Source organism: Zingiber officinale, chromosome 11A, assembly GCF_018446385.1.
Source record: "Zingiber officinale cultivar Zhangliang chromosome 11A, Zo_v1.1, whole genome shotgun sequence".
NCBI classification, from domain to species: Eukaryota; Viridiplantae; Streptophyta; class Magnoliopsida; order Zingiberales; family Zingiberaceae; genus Zingiber; species Zingiber officinale.
The window spans coordinates 26989744-27010889 of record NC_056006.1 but is presented as its reverse complement, the minus strand read 5'-3'; the positions used below and the strand labels follow the sequence as shown (position 1 = coordinate 27010889).

The window sequence follows — 21146 nt, the reverse complement described above, 5'->3', positions numbered from 1 at the left end:
AATATCCTAATCAACATCTTGAAGTTTTCTATGAAATATGTGATACAATGAAAATGAATGGTGTTCCAACAGAAGTAGTGTGATTATTATTATTTGGGTTTTCTTTGAGAGACAAAGTCAAACATTGGCTAAATTATTTGCCTGTAAATAGTATATCCACTTGGGAACAATGTGAGCAACAATTTCTGGACAAATTTTATCCTCCAAGCAAAACTGCTCATATGAGAAATTTGATATCAAGCTTTAGACAGTCAGACTTTGAATCATTATTTGAAGCATGAGATAGATACAACAATATGCTCAGACAATGCCCACATCATGGACTAGAAAAATGGCTAGTTCTACATACGTTTTATAACGACATCAACTATCATACAAAAGTGTCTCTAGATTTTGCAGCCAGAGGGGCACTTATGAATAAAAGCCTAGATAAAGCCGAGAAAATTATTAAAAGTGTAGCACAAAACCATCATCAATGGACAACAGAAAGAATTCAAGACTATTCATATACAAACCCAATTCAAGCATTAGGAAAATTCGATGTAGATACAATTACTTTGATGTCTGCAAAACTGGATGTTCTTACTAAAAACCTAGAAAATATGGGAACAAATTCTAGCACTGTCAATGTCATAGTGTGTGTTTGTGAAACATGTAGAAGTACAGATCATGCTCAAGATTCATGCCTATTAGGAGTCATCTCTACACAAATTAATTAACTTGAGCAGTGCGATGCTATCATGAGTTACAATCAGAGATAGAACAATCCATATTCCAACATATACAACCCTGGTTGGAAGAATCATCCAAACTTCTCTTATCGCAATAATCAAGAATAAGGACCATCCACGGAGGCTAGACTAAGCTACCAGCCTAGGCAATAAAACTTTCAACAACAACAACCTTCTCAAGGTTATCAATTTTCTAAATTGGAAAAAATGCTTGAAGAAGTCATTTCTGCTCAAAATGAATTGAAGCAAGAAATCAAGCTATTAAATCAGAGAATGGATAATTCAGAGAAACACCAAAAAATGCAAGATAGCCAAATTGCCCAGATAGCTTCTTCATCTTCAAGAGCATCAGGACAATTTCCTGGAAAACCTTATGTCAATCAAATGGAACACTGTAACAGAATTGAGCTTAAGAGCAGATGGACCTTGGGAGATCCTCAAGTGATTGCTCCAAAAGAGATGAAAATTCAAGATGAGCTCTCTCCTCTAACACTTGAACCAGTTCAGATTCAAGATGATGAGGAGAATACCAAGAAGGTTGAAGAGACTCTTCCACTTTACCCTCACAGCCAATCAATCCCTTTTCCTCAAAAATTAGTCATGTTGAAGAAGGATGAAGAATTTGGTAGATTTCTTGACAAGATTAAAGATATTTGTGTTGAGGTCCCTCTAATTGATGTCATTCAACAAATGCCGAAGTTTGTCAAATTTTTGAAGGATATTATGTCCAACAAAAGAAGAAAATGAGAGATCGAGATCGTAGCTCTAACTAAAAAATGTAGCATTTTATTTGAGAACACTTTCCCAAAGCGTCAAGACCCAGGAAGCTTTTATATTCCTTACACTATTGGATCTACTTTTATAGAAAAAGCTTTTGTAATTTGGGGGCAAGTCTTAGCCTCATTCTATACTCAATTTGTAATAAATTATGTCTCAAAAACTTTAAACTTACTACTATGGCACTGCAATTAGCTGATCATACTTGCAGGTACCCTATGACTATTGTTGAAGATGTGCCAGTAGAAGTAGGTGGGAGCATTATTCCCACAGATTTTGTTGTTCTTGACATGGAAGAAGACCCGAAGATTCCAATAATACTGGGAAGACCTTTTCTTGCAACAGCTGGAGCTATAATCGACGTGAAAAACCATAAACTTTCATTGGTAATCAGTAAGGAAAGGTTGGAGTATGATCTAGCTAATTCTTATAACCATGTCTCTTCTTTCTTAGTGAGCATTTACAGCAGAGCGGATGCTTGCAAATTAGAGGATTGGAACTTCCATCCTCATGGGAGGCTACCAGATGAGGAACATGATCCGGCAAGTGTTTGGAGAATGCCCCCAATAAAAAAATGAGAAGTGCATCTACCCTCCGAGGGCAAGAATGAGGGAAGAAGAAGCACACTCAACCCTAGGAGAAAAATCCATGTCTCCTTGGGTATAGCCGTGAAAACGAAGACGGGGTCGAGCTAATGAGCTTAAATAAGCACTTCTTGGGAGGCAACCCAAGGGTTCCTTTAGTTAGATTTAATTTTAGCTTTATTTTTCATTATTTAATATTTTTAAATTGTTGTTGTTTTTGTTTTCAGGTTGTACATTGCTTCCATGAGCTGGCCATGATTATTTCATGGGCATGGAGGCATTGGAGAAGTTGGAAAGGAGGAAATTCAGCAATACTAGACCTAACAGAGCCTGACCGTGTACCATATACAGCCGTGTAACACTTACAAGGGAGGAGGAGTACTCGACCGTGTGACTCACATTGGTCATGTGAACTCACTAGAGAAGAATAGGGTCAAGACCGTGTGATTTCACAAGACCGTGTGAAAATACCAGAGAAAAAGAAGGAGGCCGTGTGACACACACGGCCGTGTGAGGCCAACAGAGAGAAAATGAACTTGGCCGTGTGACACACATTGGCTGTGTGAACTTAGCCGAGAAGGAGACACCACTGCCTGTGCCAATTGGCACGGCCATGTGGTTCTGATCGAAAGGAGGACTGCTTGGGCCATGGAGATCTACACGGTCGTGTGGAGCATCTTGACTTCACCATGTCTATAAGACACGGTCGTGCCAAGGCCGTGTCGGCCACACCCCCAAGCTGAATTTCTTCTCCAACCCTTTCTTATCTTCAACCTTTCTTCTTAACCTCTCAGATCTAGATCTCTTACTCATTTTTCTCCATAAATCACATCTAGATTTAGATCTAAACAACAATTCTCCTCTCTTACTTTCAAGATCTAAAACTTCCTTCCCTAAGATCTTACTTCTCAAGATATATTTTCTCAAGATCTCACTTCTCCAATTAAACAACACTTTTTCCTTGAGATCCTTAGAGATGTAGTAAGTATCTACTAAGTCTAACCATTCTTAAGTTCTTAGAAAATAATTAAGTGCATACCTTAAAGAGTCATGATTTGTTACATTTTCTTTGAGGTTGTTGAGTTGAGTGATCAGATCTTTGATCCTTTCATGGAGTTGGGCTACCTTCTCTCCCTTGTTCATCTAGAGATTCATCAATTGGCTTCTGAGGATGTCCCGCTTTACTAGTTTGGCTTCTAAAGTACCTTCGTGAAGCTTTAGAAATTTTTCCAGAGATCTTTGGTGGAGTTGTAGCTTCTGATCCAGCTGACCTTGTGGGGCAGAAGAGCACTAAGCAGATGGAACTCTGCTTTTCCATTAGCCATGAAATCGGTCAGCTCCTTCTTCGTCCATGTGTACTCTTCTTTCTCAGCTCTGTGCTGATCCGTGGGTTCTACAAAACTATATTTTATAATTAGTAATATTTCAAAATTGGTCTTGAAGAATACCTCCATGCTCTTTTTCCATGTTCTTTCTCAAATTTCGAAGGGTAGATGCTGAATTCGGTCATTTCTTATGCTTTCGATGATAGTTAGTCCTTCTGAAGCGAGTCTGGCTCTGATACCACTTGTTAGGATCCGTGCAGCCAACAAGAGGAGGGGTGAATTGCCTTGGTTTATAATTAGAAAATTCCTAATCCAAGATTATGAAAAGCTCACTATGAAGATCTCCTTTAGGTGGAGTAGCCTCTTATAATGATGACAGTTCACAAACAAACTAGTAGAACAGTAAATGGATTCATCTACAAGTGATTGTCTAAACTACTGAGAATGGTCTCTATTTATAGCCTGCTAGTTGAATATATCCATTTGCTAACATGGCAGCTCCAGGCGCTTGGAATGGGTCCAGGCGCTTGGGCGTGGATAAAGTTTTATCCACGTCGTAATTGTTCATAACGGTTTAGTGAAGATAAACTTTTCTAATCCGGGTTCCTAGACTAGGTTCGAGAACCCAGATCGTGTTGGCATAGCCCCTTTCGAATAGCGCTCGTCGAGGTACCACCGAGGGTGCCTAGGGGGTCAGGGCATCTCGACCAGGTCTGGGCTCCTAGACTTAGTCCAAGCGTTCGGACAGTCAACAACCTATTGACTATCCGATTTCTCCCCATTCCAACTCCATTCATTTGGGTGGTTTCGGCCACTCAGAATAGGGCTCACCCGAACTCTCTTTCCATCCTTTATCTCGAGCAAGTTTCCGCTCCGACTTCTCATCCCTCAGAAATATCGCGCGCTTTCTTCTCATCCGCCAGTGTACTCTTGTACAACACTTCGTCCCTCGGGCGCACCGAACCTGTCGACTCTCTCCCGTGTCATCCTTTCTGCTAGCTGTGTTTTTTGCTCGGTTTCTTGTGCTCCTAAGTTCTTGAACACTTAGACAAAAAGCATAAAATAAACACATGACCTAACTTAACTCAGTTGACCTAACTTAGACATCAAAACTACCTTGGGGTACTTACGCACTCTCCTCCAATGGCTTACCTTACTCACTATGCAGAATTACTTGAATTACCTTTGACCCACAAGGTCTTTCCACCATTTGTCAAGTCCGCAAACTCAATTGGATTTCGGTCAGATGTCAGGTCCCGTAGACCTAACTGAACTTTATGCTAGATATTGGGTCACTTAAACCTATCTGGACTTCAACACCAACTATCAGGTCCAACAGACATAGCTGAATTTTATCCTGGTGTCAGGTCCTCCAGACCCGTCAAGTCCTACACACTTGGTAATAAGGTTAGATCACACCACACCTAACTTTAATTCATTTGCATTCATCAAAACTTAGATTTGACCATTGGTGCTAACTGCACCAACAAACTCTACCCAAAAGACCTTATTCCAATGAAAATATTGTTAGCCTTTTAAATGCATAATCTTTTCAATATCTTTTTTTAATGTGAGATTTTGATTATATTCCCAACAGGATCTTGGGAGGTGAACCATAAGCAATTAGGCATAACAATATCATCCTAAAGAAAGAAGACTTAGCCTTCATCTTGACCTTAATATTCTTATCCATAGGAATAAGCTTATTTGAAAAGGTGTATTAATATCCGAAGGGATAATTCGGTGGCCAACTAATGTGTGTAGATTATATATATTTTTATGCATTCTTTGATGCACATCTATATATATTTCATGAGTATAATATATATTTATTGCACCATATGTCATTATTATTTTTTACTTCCATTCTATTTGTTCAAAGATTTGGTCTTTGCTTATTTTATTAATAGGATGTAAATTGTAGCAAAATTAGAGCTTAAACTATAAAGAAATATGTTAGAGCGACTTCGGAGTAAAGAGAGCAACCAAATAGAGCTAAATAGGGGCTTACACAGCCCTTGTATAGCTAGCACTACCCATGTCTGAAAGACACGACCGTGTCATGCCTCCAAGAATTCATAGAGAGTTACATAGCCACGTTGTTCCCAATGTCATAGCCTTGTCCCAAAATCTAGAAAATTACATGGTTGTGTCATGTCTAGTGGCACGATCGTGTCTATAATTTCCAGAGAAATACATGGTCGTGCCATGCCTAGAGTCATGACCGTGTGTCATAGCAGGCAAGGCTCGTGCTCGCCTATATAAGGGGATTTTCTTCCTTTAGTTCACATCCTTGGTTTGGGGCTCTACCCCCTTCCTTTTTAAAGGATTCCCCCCTTTAGGGGAAACCCTAGAGCCTTCATCTTCGAGCCGTCAATGATCCATCCACCTCAAGAGCAAGGAGACACTCTAAAGACATCGACAACACATATCTAGGCATTTCTTCTCATCATTTCTTGTATTTGGGTTGTAATAATGTTATTATTCATGTCTTTGGTTTGTTCTACCTTCTTAATGGAGTAGTCCTCCGATTCTTAGGATATAGGGAGTAATTTTGATGTGATATTGATGTATGAACTATGTGATGGATCGAAAAGAATTTAGATATCTCCACAATGGTATGATATTGTCCACTTTGGGCCTAAGCCCTCATGGTTTTGCTCTTAGGCTCTACCCAAAAGGCCTCATGCCAATGGAGATATCTTTTCTCTTATAAACCCATGATCTTTCCCATGTGTTTCCAATATGGGACAATGTTTGCAACCTTGCAACCCGAACAATCCCCCCCTCAAACAAAGGACCATAGGCTTCCTACGTCCGATCCTCGGCCCACCAGGTCTTCCTGCCCCTTGGTCCACCCGACCTACTAGGACTTCCTTGCCTAGTCGCAACTAGGACTTCCTGCCTGGTGTCTAGTCCTCTTGATCCGAACATAGGAGTCTCCACTTTCTTTGTTCGAGGTCAATATTGTACCCACATGGCTCAATCAGACCATAGCTCTTGTGTACAGTCAGCGGTTAAACCTTCTGGCAGTCCGGGCTCTGATACCAATTGATGGATCGAAAAGAATTTAGATATCTCCACAATGATTTGATATTATCCACTTTGGGCCTAAGCCCTCATGGTTTTGCTCTTGGGTTCTACCCAAAAGGCCTCATGCCAATGGAGATATCTTTTCTCTTATAAACCCATGATCTTTCCCATGTGTTTCCAATATGGGACTATGTTTGCAACCTTGCAACCCCAACACTATGTATATATCATTTCCTTGTTCAATAAAGTATTTATACCATGTTCTATGTGTGTTATATATTGTAAGTGTTTGATGAAATATATGAATAGTGTAAGCATGTGGATTGTGGTGGATTGGTCATCTTGTAGAGGAGAAGCGCTAGGGTGTATTAACCACACATTCTAGAACGATCCTCTTGAAAGGAGGTCATTTCTCTACAAAGGGATTAGCTAACTAAGAGTTTAATGGGGTTACATTAATTTAATATTAGGAAGTGATTTGTATAATATACCGATTATATGACCGGGGGACTCCTAGTAAAAGGGGTATCCCTTTAACTAGACTTTCTATGTTACTTCTTCTACTTAGTAACATTGAATGAGAATGGTGTAAACACTCTGGTGTAGCCTTTAATCCTCATTAGGAAGTAACTGAGATAACTCTAGTGATTGTATGATCGAGGGACCCTTAGTGACAAAAGGTATCCCTTTAACTAGACTTTCGAGAGTTACTCCTTTTACTAATTGATGTTAGAATTATGGTAGCTTATCGGTAATTAGGTTAGAATCCCTATATGATCATAAATACGGAGGGTAAGGGAGTGAACAATACATAGGGAATTAACTAGCATCATAGTGAAATTGAAATCGTAGAATCATTCTTCTAATCACTCTCTCTCTCTTAGCTCACTTTCTCTCTCTCTTGCTCTCTCAACTCTCTCTCTTTTTCTCACTTCCTAGTTTTCAACGTTCATGAACCAATCTTTGATCGTCTAGATAGTTCACCATGTAAAACCAACTAATACTTAATTAATAGTCCTTGTGAATAGATATTTTTATTACTTAGCGATAATCATATACTTGTGGTATGACATCACCGATGTGATTAAGTTGATAATGACGATATCAAGAAAGATACATCTATTACTCGAAGGAGATGCCTCGATAATCAAAAGGGTATGTCGAAAGGGTAAATAGGACAAGGTCCATGTTGTCATACTAAACTCCACCGGATTGAGCAATCAACTCATTGTCGAGCTAATTGATCTGACCTAGCTATTGGATCAACACCGCCAATCCATAAATTCCAACACCCTTTGCATCCTCATCCTTAATTTTTCTTCTTCCTCCTCTTTTACTTCCCTTTCCCATGGTGTTACGTTCTTTCCTCTTCTATTCTCTTTTTCTCCATCTTCCTCCCCTCTATTCTTTTCTCCTCCACAATGTTCTTACTTTTCTTCTGTCTCTTTCTTCTCCTCTTTAGATTCATATGGTATTGCCAATAGCTAGGTGACACTTTGGCCCTCTCATAATAGGGGATCGACTAACTTTGTACTTTAATTTTATAGTTAGAGGGAACTAAAAGATCCTTCCTTCCAAGAGTTTGTTTGTTAACATATAATTAATCTTTTGAAAATTTTTAAATAGCCATAATTCACCTTAAACTTGTAAGGTTTAATTCTTTGAGCATGTTTGTAGATGGGTAGTTGCTGATGAAAAATTTTAAAAGTTATCCAAGAATGAGAATATGAAGAACATTAGTAGAGAATAAGTCATAGAGGAAACAAATATATGTGAAATAGTGGAAGATTGGTCTCTTGATTGCATATAGAATTAAGCACGTAAGCTCTCTAGAACAACAATGTTATAAATCTCAAAGTTTATCATGCGAATAGTCTTTACTTTGCTTTTTTTAGACTAATATGATACATTCATACGAAAAAGACATATAAAAGCTCATCCATATATATTTTATTGTCATATAGTTAGCATTACACACATATCCTCTTAAAGGTGAAAAAGTTCTATTCTAAATAGGAACACCCCTTTTGGGGGTGTGTGTGTGTGTGTTTCTTTAGGTATTCCCATTGTAATTTTTTTGATTAACTTAATTATCTTTGACAACTTGAAAAGGAGAAGACAACTTACATTATTTGAATAACAATTTAGAGGTGAACAATCTTTACATTATTATTATTTACTATTACTAGTATGGGTTTTAGAAAATTAACTTTTCAGAAATTGTTGAAATCAGGAAGTAGATTTCTTGGGGTATCTCTTTAATCCATTTCTATAATCCACGTATATGATACCAAAACTAACTGTGTATCCATTCGACCATTCAAAGTTATCTAACAGTGACCATGCAAAGTATCCTCTGACATTAGCTCCCTCCCTACCAAAGTAGCACGTATATGATAATTAGTCTTACATATGTTTTTAAAGATATATGAAACTCTATTTCAAGTCAAGGCAGATAAATTCTGATAATGAATTAATCTCATACCTAATAGATTCCGTAACAAAGTGTAAATGTTGTTTGTGGTAATCAATCCTCACATCATCTTGTAAGGCTTTGTCCAGTGGCCATGTTGCATTATTCACCTCATCAACTCCTAATGAACAGAATTAGTCACACAGAAATAAATTATATTTTCAAGGAACTATCAAATAGATCCCCTACCATTCTCTGTGATGTAGATGAGTGGATTATTGTATTTTTCTTGAGATACAAAATTATCTCTCTTATCCCTCTTGGGTAGATAAAGAGCCAACTAGAGGCCGCCTACATGGATCAAATACCATCTTATTATACATTTTTATAACAAAAATAATTTCTCTCTTAAAGTTTTTATGTACCTGTCTGCCAATTCTAACTCCTCTACGTATACCTGTAATATCAAATATAGTTACATGAAACCACATGGGTTCAAGCATTAGTAATTTATTTGGCTTGAGTTTATAGAAACATTACCAGTTTGTAGGGTGTGAGAATCTGAATCATAGCTAACATTAACTCTTGACAAAAGGGAAATGGAATCAGCAAAGTATGTGGTATAGTAATTAAGTCCGATGAAATCAAATGATGATTTAACCAGTTGAGATTGTTCTGTGCTAAACTTTGGAAGGCGATCCCCAACAATGGCTCTCATTGTAAAAGGATAGTCCCCTTGAGTTAAGGGGTCCATGAACCTGTAACAAAATTATTTCATTCATGAATAATTATTATTAAAAAAAGAGAGATAAATGACAAAACTCACCATCCAAACATAAAATCTAGAGAACGAGAGACTGCATCTTCATCAGCTTTGGTGTTGGAGTACGACACAAACTAGTAGGTTACTAGTGTTTGCCTATCAATCCCTTTTGAGATGCCTGTGAATGGGTATGTAAAAATAAGTCTTGATCTAGTCATTGCTAATTTGAAAGAAACTTGAGTAGGAGCTAGAAAACTTGAGCCTAAAACTAGGTGTTAAATGTTTACTTGATCTTTGTCATTGAGTTGAAACCATTTTATCCAATTTGTTAATAAGAGTTTAGGGACAAGTATAAAAAAAATGATGAATCATGGTTATCACTGGAATTCTGCATCCTTGATCTATCACTGGAGGGTCTAACTATGACATCCTGCCCATAGACATTTTGTGACAAATATAGCACAATATGAATCTTGTATTAACTCTCAAATCTAAATTATTACATGAGAATCTAACTCATTTTATATATTATGACACAACTTATCTTTATAACAAAGTTTTAATAAAATTAAATAGTCTCGTCTAAAAATATGAATAATTTTTTTAAAAAAATATTAAAAAACTTGATTCTTGAAAAATATGGTATAAACATGTTGAATATTTTAATACTTTTTAAAAGTTGTTGCATAGATGTCATACATGTCCAACTTAAAAACTTTGAAAGCATCTTATTAAAAACTCCTTTGGTAAAGATATCTTTTGACTGGATATTTTGTAGTTCTTTACCCTACTTTCTCCTTATTAAGGAACATATCTATCACATCATATTTTTTACAATAAAATTGAACGGAATTATGAGCTATATATATCACATGTTTAGTTATTATAGTATAGCTAAATTGATTTGTTTTTTCCCCCAAAGAGTAGCTTAGGCCTTGATTTTAACTAATATATGAGATCCTAAATCATTCTTCCTAGTAAACTTTTCTAATAAAATTAAACAGTATTATTTAAAAAGTTCAACTAACTGTTTCCAATAAAAAAAACTCTACTTTAAAGAATAAAAAGGAAATCCATGCACAGAATTTTAAAGAAAAATTTATTGTATTCAATTTTATTTTATTTTGCAAAAGATTATTTTCATGACTCGAATATGTGATCTCCAGATCACTTAGTAATAACTTTATCATTATGTCATTCCTTTTCCTCTACTCTTAAAGAATGCAATATAAAAATTATTAAATATTTCATTATATATCAAACTTCAAATGGTCAATGAATAATGTTAAAATGGAGGATCGAACTATCAAAACTATCTAGAATCGTAGAAGCTTTTGTTAAAATTTTAAATAAAAAAAGAGAGTATTTGATTAAGGTCTTCCACTGTATATTATCTGAAAAATAATCTATCTTTGTAGTGCTTTTGTACACTTCTCAAACTACTCATTCATCTACTATGGAAGAGGTACACTTGCTAGAGCTCAACCATGTAGCAATCCTGATCAAGCCTTTAGTTCAGCTTTCGCTGTTGTCATGTGTCGATGTCCTAGTAAATGGCTAAATGAAGATGCACAAAGACATATATTTTGGAGGAAAAATAATACCTGAAATTTGTCTTTGTATAGGTTGGCAGCAGTTGCATGAGCCAGTAATTGATGATGGGCGCAGAGGTAGGGCTCTGTGGATGAGTTGCCTCTACCACACTTAACAAATTCGAAGGGAGAGCATCGGTTTGGAGGGAACACACCACTTGAGTACCCATTGCTGCAATATGAGAATGGCTCATTGAATGTAATCCAGTGCTTCACTCGGTCTCCAAATTCCTTGAAGCACAGCTCGGCGTAATCTCTGAAGTCATCTCTGTCATTACCCAAAGTAGTGATTGTCTTTTCTTCCTTTTCTTTTTTTCTTAATGAAGATGAAAATCGAATTAATGAATTATCATCTGAACTCACACGACAAGGGGGCTAAGGAAGCCCAAGTACTCTGATTCAAGACTCTGAGGAAGGTCCCAGTGGAAGAGGGTCACAAACGGCTGCAAATCTGCATAAACACAGTTCTTGTTTCAGTTTCAGCTTCTTGATTGTAATAGCTAGTGATTACCATTGTCAAGAAGATCATTGATGAGGTTGTTGTAGAAATCTATGCCCTCCCTGTTGATTCCACCACTTATGCTTCCATCTGAAAGTTTAGAATTCTTAATTTATTCATCTCAAAGTTCTATCCGCCATATCTTAATTAATTATTTTAATGTAGGTTTCATACTTGGTAGGATTCTAGACCATGAGATAGAGAACCTGAAAGCATCCATCCCCATATATTTTAAGAACTTTATGTCTTCCTACAACAATCCATGCTCAAATAGAGTTAACTAATCAGTAATATAAATCTATAAATAGATAGATTATCTTTAATATGATCACGTAGTACCTTATAACGATGATAAAAATCAACAGCCACATCACCATTGCTCCTATCTGCTATTGCTTCTGCCAAAACATTTATCTCGAGCAAGTTAGTCATGTTTTGGATTAAATATTAGATTCTGTGGAAATTTTAAATGGCATAAAAGAATTCTTTATTAAAAATGATCCTTTTTTCATTTAGTTTGACTATTTTATACACGTTGATAGTTGTCTTTTTCTTAATCAACAACCAGTCATTTTATAATTAGTTTAAGGCTTCACTTCACATTAGCTGCTTCTTGCGTGATTCATGAAAAACCATTATTTAACATGATATTCAATCACTTTCTGGAAGTATATATATATAATATGCATTTATTAATCCATTTGAAATTTGCATGAAGATAATTTTCTGAAAGAAAAATGGAGAGAGAGAGAGAGAGAGAGAGTAAAAAGACCTGGGTGCATGTGTGTGAGGGTATCCCAAATACTCGGTCCTCTCCCCCCTTCTGATGCTGCTCCTTCATACTGTAAACGTTAAGCACATGCTTAAGCTTTGAACTTTATGGTTGAAGAGTTTTCATAAGCTACATTCTCAATCTATTATTTTGACATCTCGGTTAATGTAATTAAGTTGACAATTTAATTACAGAGGAATTAAATTACGAAATTTATTTTGACAATTTAATTACGCTTGGTCTCTCTCTGTTAAAGCAGAGAGAGACCAAGCGTGAAACCGGTTGCCGTGGAATTGGTCCTTCTATTATTTTGTTTCTTTATCCTCTTTAGGTCAAACTTGTCCAAGAGTGAACCGCGCGTACAGTGTAAAACCACATGCAGAGGAATTGGTCCTTTGCTCAATTGTTGACCCACAGGCATGGTGAGAGCTTTAGTCAATAAAATATGTTTCTTCAATGTTATCATTGGGGTGGTAAATAAAATTTTGGTTAAGTCCAAAGAAATAAATGATGGACGCGACCACATTAGAAAGTTTAGTTTGATTAATTTAAAAATTCATTTTAAATAGAAGTCGATTTTACATATAGTTAAACAGACTAAATCAAATCTATATAAGTTCCCTGTTAAGTTGTGAGCAACCGATTAGTATAATTGAATCAGACAATGACTGTGCAACTCGATTGATAAACCGAACTAACTGACTGTCCAATCAATTAATGACATCATTAATTAACTATTAAGAAAATTTTAATTAATTCAGTAACTATTAGCTATATGAGACTATTACAAGTGCATGAGGATATATTAGAAGATCAAGTTAAATGATAGAAGAATTCATATAACTGATTTAAATCAGGTAAAAACTTAGTTATTATTGTTATATAATTTAATATGAAAATTATATATAAAAGCGATGCTACTAATTCAAACTAAATTAATGATTTGTTGAACTAAATAAAAACATCTTAATCTAATGATAAGTAATACATCTTGTTTATAACATGCGAATTTATACCATTATGGAATAAATCCTTTAAATGATTTAATTAAAGTTAATTATAGATTTTTATTATCGGATGTGAATTTACACGTGTAGAATCCGTTAAACCATTTTGTTATTAATGATAGATTGGTAATGGAATCATGCTCATGACTAAAGTCTATATATAGGACTCGATCCTTGTATAATTGGATAATTTGAGATCTCCCTACTATTCATTGGCGAGGAAAGTATAGTACCATCACCCAAATTCTCACCGAAGATATGTGCCTATTGCTTATTCACAAGATCATCGGATTTCATGGATAACACAAAGACAATAACAATTCTGTTACATTCAGGTGCTTCGTGTATTTACTTTTCTCTATAATCTCGATGTCACTAGATCTTGTATATGGTTTCTATTTGTTGAGTTCTATATAGATTTAAAATTTAAATTTAGGAAACATCCATTCGAATATTCGATATAAATATACTATTTTAAGTAAATTACCTTAAAGCAACAGATATTAAAGAAACAAATAAAAAAAAAAAAATTGTCACGGGTCTAAATGGGGCACACTTCATTTAGTTTAACAATATTATCCCCATTGATAGTTAATTATCTTCTTTTAATTAACTACGTTGGCTTGTAAACATGCATTTTATAATTAGATTAACTAAGTCTTAGCAAGCTACTTCATACGTGATTCACGAGAAACCATTATTTACTGGAAGCCAGTCCTCCATAAGCGTCAGCTCATGAGCTGGCCATTACTTGTTCTGTAATAGATAATAGATAAAAGTGAATAATTAACTACGTTGACATGTAAATAGACATTTTATAATTAGATTAAGCCTTAAAATTGGCTAATCCAAGTGTAAAACCTCCTTAAATATAAGATGTCAGAGGCAGTGCAGAGAGAGACAGAGAGTTCAAGTGTAAAACCATGTGCATTGGAACTGATCCTTTAGCTATTGTTTTGTTTCTTTTAATTATTTGGTTTGTCAAACTTTTCCGGTGTCAGTTAAGTTATGTATCTAGTTTTGAATTAAAAAAGTGGAGGCTTATTATCAACGTGGACTCAAGAGACAGCAGCGTTAGCAGGAAGAAATATGAGATGAGAGTTCAAGTGAACTATATTTTAATTTTTAGGTAGAAGTTCTTTATTAATTAGGTGTGAACTCGATCAAGGCATAATGGTGTAGGTTGAAGTTGATGTGATTGTAATGCAAACAGGCATTGCAATCTTATCATCAAATTAAACAGTGTCGCTTCATCTTTTTTATTGAGATTTTCTTCTTCCATCATCAATACACATCATTTCTTTTACCATATTCACTACAAGAAAACAGGACTTTAGAGAGAAAAAAATCTATCTCTGAAAATCATTTTTCTGTCTCTAAAAAAAAGTTTGAGACGGAATATTCTGTCTCAAAAATCCGTTAGTGAAAGTCTTGTAACTAATTTTGCAACGGAAATATTCCGTCTCTAATTTTAGAAACGAATGAAAAAAAAATTGTTTATAAATCTGTTTTCAAGTTAACAAAATAAAATTGATTTCAAATATAAATTTTGTCTCTAATTTTGTTTTAAATCTGTTATTAATCTTATTTAGAAATCTGTTTACAATTCTATTTATAAATCCGTATGTAATTTTATTTTTTAATTTATCACTAAATATTATTATTTTATATTTTTCATCAATATATTTAAATAATTCCTCATTTCAAATAAATTAAAATTATTAAAAAGAAATAACTTTATTATACTATTAACATTAAAATAAATAAATATTTACATTATCCAAACAAATTTGACCAATAATCAAACTATAAAGACCAAATTTTCCTAGATATAAATGATTTGTATATTTCATTTCTTGAATCATTTCCGAATCATCTCCTTGATATTTTCTTCCCTCTGCCTACTTTCTATAATAACAAGTTTTTTCCCTTTCAATAATTTGTTCCTCCATCCTCGAGCTAATAGCATGCATGCCTTCAATTTCTTCTTTTTGCCCTCCCTGTCTTCGAATTTCATGAGATAAATTGCTTCTCTTGTACAAATTAATGAACCAACCAATTTTGTTGAGAAAATCTAACAAATCAAAATATGAAACGAGTAAGTCTTATAATATCAGAATTTTTAATACAAATAAATTAAAATTGTACAAAAGTCATAATCAATATCAAGCATCACTCACTAATTAGTCCATAGTTGTTAATGCTAAAGAATTAATAAGTCATGAAGACTCTTTTGACTCTGAAACAATAGACATCACAAAACCATAAAAATAAGGTTAATGTGAACAAATACTTAAGTAAGATTTTCTTCAAATTTGAATCTTAATTTAGAATCTCTAAGTACATATAACAAAATCAAATACAAGATAATAGAAAAGACTTGCTGGTCTTCTTACTACACATTGATTAATTTAAATCACAAACTAAAAAAGCTTAATATCTACAAACACAATACCACACGAACTATAAATATTGCTAAGAAATAATCCTATAATATTAATAAACAAAACTATAGAAGATAGTAAGCAAATAGTACCAAGAAAAAGATTAAAAGATGGTTTTGAATCCAACATTTGCTCTTGGTTGTTGTGGCTAATGCAACGTTTGCTCTTGGTATCCTGCATGATACTAACGAGTGAAACATAAGTCACACTAGAATATGGAAAAGTAGAATTACCTAATTAAATAATTACGGATCATTCTTTGATAACTTGATTACCTCTAGATAACCTCATTCTCATCTACAAATTAGTTAGAACATTGTGGCTATAAGGAAACAATATATAACAACCTAAAATACAATAAACACTAAACATAGAAATGAGAATGCAAAGAGTACAAATGTTACGAAAAAAAGGAAAATGACAAAAGAAATTCTTGTGAATTAAAAAAAAAAGAAAAGGAATCAAAGCAAAAAGGAAAATGCCCTAAGTTTCATCCTCGCGTGACTTATCGGCAACAGGCAACATTGCATGACCACAAGGTGCACGCGACCTATCGGCAACAGGCAACATCGCGCGACCAGAAGATGCATGACCTATTGATAAACCTGATTGTCTCTCTCAAGGAATGTAACGATAGGACGATAATTCTTAGGATTAATTTGTTATTGCTTAGGGTTTTTAAAGTTAAATAGGGAGTTTGGATTTTGGATTCTAAGATTAAGATTTGAAATAGCAAAGCAAGTATGAAATCAAGCCTAATGAATAAAATATAATGCAAGAATTGAGAGTTAAGTCTAACCTAACTACAATTGCAGAAAATAAAAGTCAACATGAAGTAATTAACGAAACTAATCATGGAACAAAACCAAGAGCATTAAAGAAACCTAATCTAACTTAACCTAATTGAATTTAAATGAAGACATAAAACTTAACAATTGAAAGAGCAATACAAAGCAAGAGTTAAGTAAACTAAGATGCATCAGATCGAACCTAACTATTGAAAGAGACATTTCACCGAACACATGACATGCAGGAATTAGAACCTAACTACGGAAAATTTTATCAAACAAGTTGGGTGCATGAAACAATTAAAACCAAGTCTGTGCAATCTAAGTAAGGGAGATCAAGTTTGATATAAGCATTCAATAAGAAACATAACACACATCCAACATGATAAAAGAAACAACCCAATAAATCTGATCAAGTTCAGATTATTACCCTTATTAGTAGTTTGTGGTTCTTCCGACGATGGTAAATCTGTCCAACAGCCCTCACCGCCTCAGAATTCACTGATACACGACAGTGTCACAAATCCAAGCACAAATGAGGTCACCGCAATAATGGATCTGCAATCCAGAAGATGCCAATAAGTTGATAAGCTGTGACGGCTGTCAAACAGGGAAGAGGAATAGAGATGACAACATCTCATACCTCCTTGTGGCTGACCGGATGGCCATGACACAATTGAAGGGGGCAACACGTGGTAACCCCTCGCAACTACTGATACGCGGAAGAACAACCCTACTCTCATGTGTACTCAGCTCTCCAACGGTGGCAAATGGAAGAGGAAGAAGTGGTAGCCGGTGAAAGAGATGGCGGCGACGCTAGCCACCCAAAATTACAGGTACTGTGGTTGGATGCGATGCCGCCGGTTGCATCTAGGGTAAGACGCAAGGGGAAAAAGTAGAAGAGGATCAGGCTGCCTGATAGCTCAGAGAGCTTGGTGTTGGTGAGGCTCGCGGAGAGAAGGACTACTGCCGGCGGTGCTCTCATGATAATCGGCGCGGTGAGGACCTTTGCGACGAGGAGACAACGACAGAGGAGGGAAGATGACGCAGAAGAAGAGAAAGGGGCGCCGGTTGGAGAAGATGAGGAGAAGAAGAAGAGCATAGAATAAACGACGCGATAGAGGAGGAAGAATCGGGGCGGCGACGAGATAAGGTGAGGAAGGGTTCAGCGATTAAGGAGGAATAGGGACGGTGAGGAATTATAACCAAAATTGATAAATTAAATTAGTAAACTAGGTTTATTTTAATTAAAGCTTAAGTAATTTTCTTTATCAACTTCTACTTAAATTGAGTATTTTAAATAGGCTTTTCTCATGTCCGCAAATGCATCCCCTTCAATTATGTCTTGCAAGTTCCGAAAAATTTTCAGAAAATTTTTAAAAATTTATAAAAATTCCGTTAAGATTATTCCCCAATTAAATCTTATTATTTAATTATTATTATTTTTTTATTGCCGTATTTTACAAGAAAAGTGCACAATTATTAGTAAAAATCAATAAAAATAACAAGAATATAATTCAGGGACTGTAGGGTGGACGACCTCACGGTCGCATGAGGGGGCTAGTTGAAAAGGTCGCGAACCTTGCGGCCTTGAGAAGCAACTGTAGAGAACCTCAAGTGGTTGCGACCGCCCTCATAACTACGGTCGACCTCGTAGCTGCGAGCGACCTTGCAGCCGTATGAGATGACCACCAAGCACAAGAAAAAAAAAAATCAGAGGCGGGGGAAAAAGAATTCGTACCTGCTATGATAAAGCCAAAGACAAAGCCAAAGCCAAATTTGGTTATAAAAAGTTATATGTAATTTCATATTAAATTTGGTTTAAATTCTTTCTTAAAGTTTTTTCATATATTATATTTTATCAAAGTGAACATATTTACAATTTCGTGTCTCTGATTTATATAAATATAAAATAGATTTTATTTTCGTTTAAAATTTTCATTAAATGTTTAAACAGTTACAAATTTTGTTTATAATCCATATTTATTTTTTTAATAAAATTTATACATAGCTTCGTATCAAAATTTATTTTAAATTTCTTTTCAAATATTATATTTCATTAAAGTTAAACAAATTAATTATTATGTAACAAATCTGTATCTGATTTATATAAATTTGAAATAGATTTTATTTTCGTTTTAACTTTTAATTAATTTATAAATGAAATTTGTCACAGAAATTATACCGTCTCAAATTCTGTTTATAATTCATATTTATTTATGTTTATAAAAATTTATATGTAATTTCATTTCAAATTTGTTTTAAATTTTGTCTTAATTTTTTTTAAAAAATATATATAATTTACTAAAATGAAAAGGATTAATAATTTCATATTAAATCTGTCTCTGATTTATATAAATCTGAAACAGATTTTATTTTCGTTTTAACTTTTAATTAATTTATAAACAAAATTTGTCACAGAAATTATACAGTCTCAAATTCTATTTATAATTCATATTTATTTTTGTTTATAAAAATTTATACGTAATTTCGTTTCAAATTTGTTTTAAATTCTATCTTATTTTTTTTAAAAAAATATATAATTTACTAAAATGAAACGGATTAATAATTCCGTATTAAATATGTCGCTGATTTATATAAATCTGAAACAAATTTTATTTTCATTTAAAAAATTTGTTTCTGAAGTCCTGTTTTCTTATAGTGATTCTCCGCTATCTACTGTGGCCATTATCTTTTGCCATTTTATTCCACTACCATCATTAATTTTCTATTTCTATCCATTCTTGAATTTAAATAGGATCACTAGTAGAATTTGCCAATGATTACTCTAATGATTCCTAATTGTAAAGTAATATATGATAATCCTCTTTAGTTATAAACTCAGTAAAATATCATTTTAAACTTCATATGTTAAAAAAATAGTGATTTCATATTTATTTTTAAGTGATATTTTACTTTATAATATTTATTTGATGAAATAATAAGTCATAAAATAAAATTTCTAATTTTTAATTGCTAAAGTAATAAGTTGAATCAATTAAAATACATTTCTCTTCACTGTTGAATATTTATCCACTCATTAAAAATAAAACAGCTGATCTCCATTTTGCTAAAATCCTAGGCAACCAATTTTTCATCTTTGATCGCGAGGACACCGGAGTAACATTGACCCTTTCATTCGATCGAATGATGGGTAGGTGCCCACCATCATCCCATCTGGAGAAGACCTATGAATGGTAAAACAAATGAGGGAGTGGGAAGAACCTTCTCTTCCTGAGTTCTCGATGCAGAAAGGCCTTGGAATTTTAAGAAGCGGAGGGCCACGTGTAATGCTCCAATCGAGGATACTTGTCCTAACATAGCTTCCGAGTCTTCTGTAGCTTTTCTGGTTGAGCTTTCTCCTAGGGGATGCCATGAGGGGGAGATCAGATGCAACGAAGATGGAGAAATTTTCAATTGTACTTGTTGATACAATTAGCCTCTAGAGTTTTGATATTTGATAATACACCTCTTTGGTCAAGTTTGACCAAGTGTTAATCCAAACATGAGCTAATATTTGGAAGTGAAAAGTCTAGTCAGGTTAGTATTGACAAGTTGACTAGAAAAGAGAAGTCTAGTCATGTCAAAAGTTGACTGGATGATTAGTAAAGGAAGTCCTAACTAGAGGTTAGTTAAGGGAAAGACTTAGTAGATTAGTAAGAACTGGATGTTAGACAAAAGTCTAGTCAGGCCAGGAGTGATCGGAAAACTAGCAAAGTAAAGTCCTACCAAATTAGAGAAAAACAGATATTAGGCAAGGAAAAAGTCTACGTAGGTCAAGGTGACCGGATGCTTGGTCCAGGTAGGTTAAGGTGACCAGATGATTGGTCAAGGCAAGTCAAGGTGACCAAATGCCTGATAAGGGTGAGTAATCTATCAAGTGACTAGCAAGTTTAAGTGAGCCTAGAGGACTAGAAGCTTGGCAAAGGAAAATCCTAGGGAAGTAATCTCTAGATAGAATTCTTGAAGGAGTGAACTCCTAGTAAAAGTTAAGCTTAGTAGATTAGGTATAATTACAGGATTATGCTAGGTTTCTTGTTTGTATATGCATGCTTATCTTTCAGGGACCTTGAGCTACAAGCAAGATAGGGGAAGCAGACATACACAAATCGAACGTAGCCAGATCAAGTTCGAAGTGAACTGGACTTGATTACAAGCAAACTGGATTGCTCTAAATGCCCTAAAGTGATCCAGGTGCCCCAAAGCTCTGGGAGCTGTTATCAAATCTAGGCACCCCAATGGTCTAGGCACCCTGAGCAGGTCTAGGAGCTTGGAGAGGTTCCTTGGACTAGGATGTGATCGAGTTAGATAAGGTGCAGCTGAATCTAATCGGATGGGGCCGACATCTAGACCGCTAGAGGGATTCCAGACACTCGGAAGGACTTTATAAAAGAACCCTCGATTAGAGAATTCAGAAA

At 34.8% G+C, this 21146-nt stretch overlaps 1 long non-coding RNA gene, 1 other non-coding gene and 1 pseudogene across 3 annotated transcripts; all 3 read right to left on the bottom strand.

The window, feature by feature from the left end:
- Nucleotides 1-218: 218 nt before the first annotated feature.
- Nucleotides 219-325, bottom strand: LOC122033113. The gene has a single exon (XR_006126373.1). It is a non-coding gene; the product is annotated as a small nucleolar RNA R71 (small nucleolar RNA).
- An 8330-nt stretch (nt 326-8655) lies between these two features.
- On the bottom strand, nt 8656-14219 carry LOC122031315 (annotated as a pseudogene).
- Nucleotides 14220-15269: 1050 nt separating this feature from the next.
- LOC122032937 lies at nt 15270-17919 on the bottom strand. Of its 2 annotated transcripts, none has more exons than XR_006126254.1 (4): nt 17372-17919; nt 17159-17286; nt 16033-16124; nt 15270-15570 (listed from the first exon to the last, which is right to left on the bottom strand). It is a non-coding gene; the product is annotated as an uncharacterized LOC122032937 (long non-coding RNA). The 2 variants fall into 2 exon arrangements; XR_006126255.1 differs by having other exon boundaries at nt 16033-16114.
- Nucleotides 17920-21146: the final 3227 nt, after the last annotated feature.